The sequence below is a fragment of the Mustela putorius genome, unplaced genomic scaffold, assembly GCF_011764305.1.
Source record: "Mustela putorius furo isolate JIRA1106 unplaced genomic scaffold, ASM1176430v1.1 tig00002254_pilon_pilon_pilon, whole genome shotgun sequence".
Lineage (NCBI taxonomy): Eukaryota > Metazoa > Chordata > Mammalia > Carnivora > Mustelidae > Mustela > Mustela putorius.
Genome location: NW_025421971.1, coordinates 22,306 through 31,816, shown reverse-complemented (window position 1 = coordinate 31,816; position 9,511 = coordinate 22,306). Strand labels below are relative to the sequence as shown.

General features: G+C 34.2%; 1 long non-coding RNA gene across 1 annotated transcript; it reads right to left on the bottom strand.

Annotated features, from left to right (window-relative positions):
• Nucleotides 1-375: 375 nt before the first annotated feature.
• Nucleotides 376-9,269, bottom strand: LOC123394289. The gene is made up of 3 exons (XR_006609006.1): nt 9,249-9,269; nt 1,766-1,861; nt 376-497 (listed from the first exon to the last, which is right to left on the bottom strand). It is a non-coding gene; the product is annotated as an uncharacterized LOC123394289 (long non-coding RNA).
• Between the last annotated feature and the right edge of the window lie 242 nt (nt 9,270-9,511).

Sequence of the window (9,511 nt, the reverse complement as noted above, 5' to 3'; positions counted from 1 at the left end):
CACTCACTGCCAGTAAGGCTAATGCTTATCACTTACTCTGCGTCAAGAACCATTTGAAGCACTTTTAGACATGTGTTAACTCATTGAATCCTCATAAGAACTTCAGTAACAGGACAAATAATAGTAGCTATTATTATTTTACCAATGGAAAAATATTAAACACACACAGAGGTTTATTAACTTGCCCAAGGCCAAATAGCTAGTAACTGGCAGAGCCAGAGTTCAAACCCAAGAAGTCTGTTTCCCAAATCGGTGTTTTTGACTACTCTGTTATGATATGAAATATTTTTTGATACCTTAATTTCAGCTGGTTTGTAGTAGCGTCTGTTGGGATCTTCCAATGATGTTCTATATCCATCTCTCAAGAAAAAACGCTTAAATCCATATTTACCTTTTAATTTTCTAACCACTTTATCAAGTGTCTGGCTAAATAAAGCTTCATCATCCAGGGCAAATGCAGGATAACTGATGCAGGGTAGTAGGGCAGCATCTGTGTTCTGGAGGCAATAAGAAAAAGAAGGGAATGTAAATACCCACAGTGATATGATCAACATAGCCAAAGGAGAATCAGGGAGATGAAAAGTCAATAAGGTTATCTAACTGACAGTGAGATTGCTGTGTTCCAAGGGACAGACAAACATTTATATGACATGGTTTGGTGAATCAATAAAACTTTATCCATTAATAAGTATTTTCAAGATTCAACACTGGATGCAAAGATATTAATTAAGGCAGTGTGTAAAAATTTAACACCGATAATTACTAATTATAACTTGGTCTGTCATAACAGTGGTTTATAATGGTAAAAAGCAGAAAATAAAATAATCTTGAATGTCCAGTTCAGAACTTCATGTCCAAAACTGAATGTTCTTCCACTTTTACAAAATAAGAATAATATTACATGTACATAAAAATGTACATAAAAATGTGTGGAAACATATAAACTCAAATGCTATCATCCTATCATCCTAAAACTGTAATTGAGTGGTGAAATAATGAGTGGATATTATATTATTACTGGCTTATTTTTGAGTTCTGTTTTATCATAATCTCATTGTACAATCTCAAGTACAATCAAAATTGTACTTCTTATTTTTTAACTTTTAAAAAATTTTTAAAGATTTTATTTATTTATTTGACAGAGATCGCAGGTAGGCAGAAAGGCAGGCAGAGAGAGAATGGGGGAAGCAGGCTCCCTGCCAAGCAGAAAGCTCAATGTGGGGCTTGATCCCAGCACCCTGAGATCATGACCTGTGCTGAAGGCAGAGGCTTAACCCACTGAGCCCCCAAATTGTACTTTTTAAATAATTATTTTATTTGGGGTGTTTTTTAAGAATAGAGCCACAAATAGCCCCTAGAAAAATCTGTAATCAGGTATTACAGGCATATAAAAGTTTGAAGATGAATCACATCAGAGAAAAGAAACAAAGCAGGTAATTTTGATATTCAAAAGAAATATAAATCATGAAAAACATTTTTCTAATACTTTATGACCAAAAAATTCATTTCGGTATAAGGTTGCTACTCTCTACACCCTGCCTCAAAAAATAGTTCCAGTTTTCTATAGTTCTACAGAAGAGCCAAGGACAAAGTAGGTTTGCCCACAGCTTCCCCACTTCCTGAATGAAACCTCCACAAGACAGTGGACTGAAGGGCAACATTTCTCTCTCCTCATCTTTTCTGGCAACCTCTAACATTTTAAGCACTTTTTGAGGAAGCAATCATAAATAGTAGTTCATATTCGTTTATTATAAAAATATCTCACATGAGATCTTGATTCTCTGGGTAACAGTGAACACAAAGTTTGCCTATTACGATTGTGAGCATCGAGATCCACAAATATAACCGACCAAGAGCAGCCCTGGAACGAGAGAAAACAAAACATTTTCTCAATCAAGAAAAAGGAACATGTAGAATGCTAGACATTTTGGCTGTAAGAAATTTCACAAACATATTAACATTGGTTGCATTTGAGAGTGTCATTACAGAAGATTTTAACTTTCTTTTTTATATTTTCAGTATTCCTCAAATTTCTTACAATAAACATTAATGTTATAATCATAAAATACAAATGTTATTCTTACTTTTTCCCTATTTCTTCTTAGTCTTTTATAATTCAAAATGTAGTGATTACAAGACAACTAATCAATTAAGAATATTTGTTTTAATAAAGATAAAAATAGGTTAACTAGCATTTTTAGCAAGGAATAAAGCAAGAATTAATTAGGATGCACGAAATCTGAATTACACAATCTTAAAAAGAACACTGATTGTATGATCAATCTATACAAACTTAGATACAATCTGGAATTAAAGCTGTAAAAACCATTTGATTGAAATATGAAGATAGGAACATCTCTAATAATAATAATTCATATAATGCTAGCTAATATTTATGATAAGCACTGTTCTTTATGCTTCACATGGATTATCTCACTTAATCCCCTATATGTAGATATTATTATCCCCATTTTAATGAAGAAGATGCTAACTCCTAGCTTAACAGAGCAGGGGTTCAAAAATCAGGTTTTGACAGAGTAGCTCATATCTTAACCACTGAGTTATACAATTCCCACATTAAAAAATATTTTTTCATGTAAGAACCAAAAACTTAAACAAAAAAAAAGATAGGTGTAACAAAAAAGTGGCAATTGGTCTGATAACTAAGTTTTTAAAAGTTTACTATTTAGCCATTAGTACTTTCCATATTCAAGGGCATAGTTATAAGTAAACATGGTTTTGTTCTTTTATTGGGGAGTTAAATATTTTGAAAACACAGGAAGTGAAATTGGAATACATAGACTACTTTTACTATAAGAGAATACTCAGAAAAATACATGGAGAAAGGAAGAAGAGAACTCATAACTTTCATGTAAATCTCGACCAAATTTACACCAACGTCAAAGATGTATTCACCCTGAAACTAAAATACCTCAAATCAATCACCTAGACTGACACCCCAAATCTAGGGCTACTGGGCCCTACATCCAAATAGTAGATTCAATATATGTATATTTTTCCTGTTAACCTGTTCATACATGAATATTAGCTCATAAAATAGAATAATTTTTCATTCATAGTATCATTTCTTAAATCTCTCTTAATTCTGATAATAAATGAACAATGAATGAGTGAAAACTGACTCTCAACAATGAGATTAATGCTAAACTGTTCCTTTCTACAATTGAAAGTCTTAACTACTCATCTCTACCCCACAAAATTGAGCCCAACAAAAGCTTGATGCAGTAGCTACCATTGTCAGAGTCAAGTGCTCTCTCCTTCAAGAAAAACAAGAAAGATAGGACTTGATCTCTTCTCTCAAGGAACTGACCCTGGTGATACACAGTCCCTAAACAATACAAATAACAAGCAAAACAAAAAGATAGCATATGGCAATACACAACTTGTACCAAATGACTGGCTTAGATGAAAGACTACTAATGATAATAAACTTCTTAAATTAATAGGAGAAAAACAAAAGGGAACTTGAGAGACTTCCTGGAGAAGGTAACTAGAATGATGAATTTGGGGGGAAAGAGGAGCAAGGAGGGTAGTTAGAAAAAAGGAGCAGAGAAATAAATGGGTATGAGATGTTGGGAATCTGTGAGTATAGAAAATCAGATTTATGGTTTATCTTTAGGCTGATAATAAAGTTAATTGCATGCCAAATCAGTCTGCCTTGAATTGAATTTTCAAAAGATACAATCTAAGTAGGGAAACTTATAAATAACGAAGTGAAATGGCAAGTTTGGCAATTCCTGACATTATCTGATTAATACAAACTGCCAACTTCTATTTTCTGGCCAAAATCAATGGCTTATTAACCTAAATTCAAAGTATTTGTTTCATGTCTCTTTCTCTGCCAGCTTCTAAGAAATATGCACAAAAGGAAAAAAATCTCATAATTTTACCATATTTTAACACTGAAATCAAGGTTAGTTAACTGTATTGTTTGGCTAACCTCTTAAAAAATACACCATGCTGTAGGTATATAACTCAGATTTACAGGAAAAAATTCATCCAAGGCCTTGGGTCACTATTCCTAATCAGAAGCAACTTTTTCTAAAACCCATCAAGGAAAACCTACATATGGAATTAATTATCACCTTCCTTAAATTATCAGACACATTAATTTTAGGACTGTAAACTTGAAAGGAAGCTACATATGTCTCCATTGCTTTGAACACTTTTCATAATATGAGCAATCTCTCCAGTCATCACCCTTTAGATTCTGGCCTCAGCTCATCTGTTAGTATCTTAATTTGGCCAGTTAAAGACACATTATATGAAAGGACGTTTTATATGTATATTTCACTGCAAAATACCTGATTAGCTTTGGATATTTTATTTTCATCTTCCATTTCCTGAAATCATCACAATTCTGCCATAATATCTTAAGTCCAGCAAAAGAACATATTTTAAGACTGGTAGTTCAAACTTTAATCCCCAAATTGAGTTTCTGCAATTGTGTCCTAGTAAATACACTAGAATTTGTTTCAACCTGACTACCATCATGGGGACTTGAGTTACAGTGGTGGGTAAGAGCTGCACTGAACCATCTACCCCAGGCTTCACAACCACAACAAACATTTCTGAGGTGGTGCCAGGGGTGACATCTATGACTATAAGACACTACTGATCTCTTTAGTTTCAATTCAAAGTGAAATTTTTTGAAGGACTGTCTGGGTCTTTCTTTTCCTCATTAATCACTTCTTTGAACCTGAGCTAATGGGCTTGCTAGCTTCATCCAGCATCAAAGAGCCAAACAATGAAACTGGTTAGTATATCTACTATACATGAAATCATTTCTATTCTTCTGAAAACAAAACCAACAACACTCTGATGACCTCACAGTCTTCCCCAGTTCAGTATCAGGCTCTCTCTTAGCTTTGTGATAGATCCTGGAAATCTGTTTTCTTACAGAAACAATATTTGCTGATGGGCCTTACCCCTCTGTACCATGGCTATGGGTGGCCATGGGTGTATAAATAGCCAGCTTTTACATACTGACCAAACAGTAGCCTCTAATAGCCCTTCCCACAAGGCATGCTTCTTTTCTCTACAAAAGATCCTATTCACATTTTCAAAATACAGAAAGAGATGAACCTGAGAGTTAATTCTCAGGGTTTTAGAAGAGCAGAGCTGAGACTCAGACCCAGGAATCACGAAACTGTTGCTAACAATGCCAATGACATTTGCTGAGTATAAATTATGATTTATTTAAGTATTACATCTAATAATATTTCTGTATATTGTCATCATATTTATACAGGATATATTTTGAAATCATCATGAAATATGTAATTCTCACATTGAGGATTATATGAGTTTTATTTCTAAATGCTAGAAACTAGCCTTTATTATAAACTTTTCAGTAAAAAAAATTAAGCCATTTTATTATACATTTTTCTTAGGTATTCTCTCACAAAAGAAAATAAGTTTTGAAAATAGTTTCAGAGTAAACATTTTATTTTGTTTTTTTTTTTTAAGATTTTATTTATTTATTTGTCAGAAAGAGAGAGAGAGAGCACAAGAAGGGAGAGCAGTGAGCAGAGGGAGAAGCATACTCCCTGCTTAGCAGGGAGTCCAACGTAGGACTTGACTGCAGCACCTTGGGACCATGACCTGAGTCGAAGGCAGACGCTTAACCAATTGAACTACCCAGATGTCCCCCTTTCTTTCTTTCTTTTTTTTTTAAGATTTTATTCCTCGAGTAAATATTTAAATAATGGGTTTTTCCTTGAATAATAAAGCAAGTTTAATATTTTAAAAAAGAAAGGAAGTAGAAACACAAGATAGTCATAATGAAAATGAAAAGCTTTTCCACCCAATAATTCCCCTAAAAATAAAAATTAACATTCATCTTATACACTGAAGTACACAAAGGACAAAAGGCAAGCCTTTCACATTGTTCAATATATGAATTCCTCCTTCAAAAGTTCAATAATTAAGAAGACAATAGAGCGGTCAAAGGTACAAACTCTCAGTTATAAAATAAATCTTGGGGATGTAATGTACAGCATGGTGATTATAGTTAGTAATATTGTATTTGTATATTTGAGTGTTGCTAAGTAAATAGATCTTAAAATCTCCTATCACAAGAAAAAAATTCTACCTATGTATGTTGGTGGATGATAGTTGATTAATTAGAATTAATGTGGTGATCATTTTGCAGCATGTACAAATATCTAGTCATTGTCACAGACCTGAAATTAATGTTATATATCAATTCTATCTTAGTAAAAATCTTAATTAATTTAATTCAAAAAAAAAGAAAGAAAAGCCTTAAGAATTTTCCAAGAATTAGCATAGCTGACACCTCTAAAGGTGAAAAAGCATTCAAGATCCATGATTTCCTGTACTAACAGCTGATTTTCCAGATTCATTAGCAAATGGCTTTGGTTTCATTCCTGGGTTTGCCTCTGTTTCATGACCTGCAAAAAGCCATCTCAACTCTCCGACCATTCATTTTGAGAGAAGGACTCTTCCAGCTCCAAAGATCTATGACTTGAAGAGGTTTCTTCTTCGTTTGAGCAAAAACATTTCTTTGTTATATTAGTTCTTTTTCTAGCTACTGATTTTAGAGACCACAGCTCTTTTAAGCACATGAAGCAATATTATAAGATAATAAAACACTAAAAAGATCACTTAATTTTTAAATGTGGTACTGTTTAGCAGGTACCTTTTTTAATTTCATTGCTATAGTGATAGGAATTTGCAAAACTAGCTCTGATTATCCAAAAAAAAAAAAAAAAAAAAAAAAAAAAAGGAAGACGAAGAGGGGTTCTACTTGCAATAGGTAACTTCTGTGTGGCTACAGGAATAAAGCATTATTTATCTAAATTTCTATCAGAAATAATCAAAGAATAGTCCAGTCAGTGAACATTTGGTGTATAACTCTGCCAGAAATACAAGCTAAACTAGGTCAAGAATGAATTCTGCTTTGGGACGCCTGGGTTGCTCAGTCAATTAAGTGTCTGCCTTCAGCTCAGGTCCTGATCCCAGGATTCTGGGATCAAGTCCCACATCGGGCTCCTTGCTCTGTGAGGAGCCTGCTTCTCCCTCTGCCTGCCACTCCCCCTGCTTGTGCACTCACGCTCTCTCTCTCTCGCTCTCGTTCTGGCAAATAAATAAATAAAATTAAAAAAAAAAAAAAAAGAATGAACTTGCTTAGAGCAGTTGTTCTCATCCTTGGCTGTGCATTAGAATTTCTGGGCAGTACAGGAAAACTTCAATACCCAGGCCTCCTCCAGACCAATTCAAATCTCTACAGCTAAAGCCCACACATCAGTATTGGTTAAGTTCCTCAGATAACTCCAATGCACAGTCAAGATTGAGAAATTATGGCTGGGTAACGATACCGGCAATATACTTAAAACTCAAAATCAGAATGCATAAAAAAGCAGGTCAGTGCTTTTAAAGTTATGGCTAAGAGATTTCTGAGAGCTTTCTGGGAAAAGCAGGCTGAAGGCAGAGCCCTGAGAGATAGGGAGTTGGGAAAGGTGCAATTATGTGTATGGGTATCTGGATAGGTGGAGGGGGTATATACAAGATACATAAGCTACATATGCTAAGATTCCAGTATACCAAAGGAGATGGCACAGCTGCAAAAAAAGAGCTGACCACTACTTCATAACATCGAACCATACAACTCTACTCAGCCACTATTTGGTAGGCTATGGAGAACAGAAAAGCAAGACCTGCATCTTTTCAGACTGTTGCTGTAACACTACTGGCTTAGTCCATGCGTCTTCTCCATCTCTTTGAGACACCCTCTAGAGGTTTTTCAGTCCAATCTCCTCATGTCCTTTCTTTAGAATTACCATTAATCCATTAATAGTAATGAGAGATAACACTTACTGAGGGTTTAATCTTTGTCAAGCACTAAACTAATTGTTTTTTTTTAATATAATTTTTTATTTTTTATAAACATATATTTTTATCCCCAGGTGAATCACCAGGTTTACACACTTCACAGCACTCACCAAAACACATACCCTCCCCAATGTCCATAATACCACCCCCTTCTCCCAAACCCCTCCCCCCAGCAACCCTCAGTTTGTTTTGTGAGATTAAGAGTCACTTATGGTTGGTCTCCCTCCCAATCCCATCTTGTAATTAGAATAAATAAACTAATTGTTTTTTAATTGTATGAAAACCTTCTATGTTAGATCCTAGTATCAAAGTTATAGAGCTCACTGGTAGGGGTACAGAGCAGACAATGATCCTATTTCCTGACTCGAAAAACAATGTCACTCCTTTTTGCCATATGCCAACTTGAACCTTTATTAAATTCAAGACCTGTAATTAAATTACAACTGCCATAACAGAAACCATGTGACATTTTGCAGATCTGAGTAAGTTCCTAAAATGTATCTCCACTGACTTAGCATTTTAATAGCTTAGGGTTAATCATAGTATCAGCTGGAAACTTCCTTTACCCTCCCATCTTAAAAATCCAGAGATTGCTAAAGAAAATTAGCCTACTCCTTGATTGAGAAAAGTAACCTGTATTCCTACATATTATTGCCTTCCATTGACAAATCAATCCATGGTCACTTGATTAGGTGTAGAAATTGGTTAAACATCTTATGAAAATTTAAGGCAACCCTCGGGATTTCCTTTTTATCCCAAAGAAAAAGAGAATTAAACATAAAATTACAGCTAGCTGAGGATTAAGCTAGGATTAAGTTTCCAATTCTTTGGCTGCACAAATTACGCAAATTCCCCTCTGAGTGAGATATACATTGATATATATCATACTGAAATCAACATGGGAACTGACACAGAAAATATATGATTTGTAATATCAAGAATATTTAAAAACGTGAAAACGGGGTGCTCGGCTGGCTCAGTCGGTAGAGCGTACAACACTTGATCTTGGGGTTCTGAGTTTGAGCCCCATGATGGACATAGAGCTTACTTAAAAGAGAGAGAGAGAGAGAGAGAAATAAAAATGTGAAAGTGCAATAAGAGATTTGGGGGAAAAGTTACTGAACAAAGAAAATGAGAATTCTTTTTCAAAAGGTATTTTTAAATTAAGCAATGTTTTTCAGTTAGAAAAATATGATTTAACTGGAAAATCATATTCAAAGGAAAGGCTGATCAACCATGAGCTGCTACATAAATTTCAGACATTCTTTGATCATAAGGAATGACCTGATAAATGGCCAAATTAATTAATCATGCAATTCAACAAAATAATCAATTTGTTGTTGATATTCCTGTTTTGTTTTGTTTTATTTTACCTGATTGCCAAAGAGGTTGAAATCCATTAACTGCTTCTAGAGCTGCTTTTGCTAAGCCAACAGAGCTAAAAAGAGAAAAGAGAATCCTTTAGAATTCTGATATCTGGCTACAAAATAAGAACGATTATCTAATGAATATTCACAAGTAAGTTTCTTTATTAACACTTATAACAACTTCCATGAGAAAAATAATGTCTAAGAGACTCTAATCTGACATTTCACTATTTCAATTTTTCTTTTTTATGGTTAGTGATCTTCTGGGG